Here is a 1,892-nt window from a genome sequence, read left to right as displayed (position 1 = left end):
TGCCAAAGCAACACAACAATAAACGCATGACCTCACAGACTGTGAAGACTGCATGAGTGGGTTAACTTGGATCAGAAGCACTAGTCCAAAAGACAAACAACACGACTGGAAAGATTTGACGTGGGTAAAATGCTCATGATGATGATACGAGAACTGAAGTTTGAAAGAAATCCTATTTGTGGGATAAGATGTTACTTTCATTGCGTGGAAAGAGATGTGTTGGAAAGCCAACATCCACTTTGTTAGAGCAGCAGAAGCAAGAGTAAATAAGAAGTATGCATTCGAAAAGTTGTCCAGTTGCATAGCAGAGGAACTAATTCAATTCAATTAACACTGGGCCAAGCATCCAGAATGAAAAGGTGAGCTTAACACGTTTAAAACAATGCAATGCAATGCAAGAAGAACGTTTGATTTTGCTTGTTTAATGCGTCATCCCTATTGTCTGTCTGACAGGTGGACGTCTCGCACGCCCCGCAAGGCATCTTGTACTGCCTAAGAAATGGGCTGTAAGTTCATAGTGTTATTAGAAAACAATATTAAAAACCTACAGCAAAAGGAAAAAAATGTGTAGATTAAGGTTTATTTGCTTGCTTTACACCCACAACATGTTGTTTCTCTCTTTTTGCCTTTGGACTTAATGAGCATTTGCGCAGCTCTTGTACAGTATTTACTGTGCTGGGATAACTATGAACATTTATGTAGTGAGTTTAACCAAATGAAATACCCGAATCGTTTCGTATGGTTGTGAATACTTAAAACAGGCGATGACTCGTTTTTCTTCTAGCAAAAGGAAAATTAAATTGAACATTCATCAATTACATTACCACGTTTCGATAAATTGCAAATATTCAGATGAATAAGAAGTCAGGAGAATCTCATAAAGATGCTATACAGACTCTATTTACTGATCTTGACGGTGCCAGTATATTCTTTTAAAAGGCGAACTGCCTTGCAGACAAAAAAACAGAATGATGAGTGCTCAGTACACAAAAAATGAAACAATTGATACTTGCTTCCATTATAATTTACACAGACTGACAGTGTAGAACTTTAGATTCCGGCTTTCTGTGCGCAAATTGAAGTGATTAGCTGATAGTGAAGAATTGTTAAAACGCTTTCTCTGCGTCCGTGTGTGTTTGGGAGTGTCACGCTCACAGTTATACAGCAGTATTTGAATATTTGCCCGATGTGTGGGCTGATGCAGAGTCAGAATGCAAAGAAGAAACCGTAATCATGCACAATTATCTGACAGGCTGCGGTTCCTCTTAAAGGTCATCGATGAAGTAAAAGGCTGCAAAGAGAGCGCCAAAATATTTGTGATATTTGTGGAGAGATTTATTTATTTACACACTTTTTACTTTTGAATCAACGAACAACTGGTTCTTCTGAACAAACGCACGTGTTGCTCGAGACAGTTTGTGTGGGTTTGTGATCTCTCTTTCTTTTTTCTTTCCTCTTTAACACTCGATCGCGGACCCACTGAAAATAAAGCTTAGAAAGGTGCGCGTAAAAGGCGCGTTTGATGCGTTGTGATCAACTCCAAGCCGATCAAAACCCGTTAGGACTCACAACTCCCTCCTCAGTGCCTGGCAAAGAGAGGTGTAACATACCTGCTTTTAAGATTTAAATTCTGGATTTTAAAAATAGAAACAAAGGGAGCATAAACGCTACTTAACTCACTGAAAACCGGAAAATGGTTATAAAAAGAAGTGGAAAAGCAAACAAAGCTAAACCCACTGCGTCCAAGTTTTCCCTCGTTTTGCACTTTGTAACACTTGTTTTCAAAATGTCCCCGTTTTCACTTTGCAATCTATTATTTATCTGAAGCATTTTTTTAACAGGAAAACATGACCAAGCGCATTAGAGGAGCGCGCTCAATTGCGCAAGAGCAT

General features: G+C 38.9%; 1 long non-coding RNA gene across 1 annotated transcript; it reads left to right on the top strand.

The window, feature by feature from the left end:
- The first annotated feature begins 225 nt into the window (after positions 1–225).
- On the top strand, positions 226–564 carry LOC145421172 (uncharacterized). Its single transcript, XR_013902473.1, has 2 exons — positions 226–359; positions 454–564. It is a non-coding gene; the product is annotated as an uncharacterized LOC145421172 (long non-coding RNA).
- Positions 565–1,892: the final 1,328 nt, after the last annotated feature.

This window comes from Astatotilapia calliptera, chromosome 16 (genome assembly GCF_964374335.1).
Source record: "Astatotilapia calliptera chromosome 16, fAstCal68.1, whole genome shotgun sequence".
NCBI classification, from domain to species: Eukaryota; Metazoa; Chordata; class Actinopteri; order Cichliformes; family Cichlidae; genus Astatotilapia; species Astatotilapia calliptera.
This window is presented reverse-complemented; position numbering and strand designations above follow the sequence as displayed.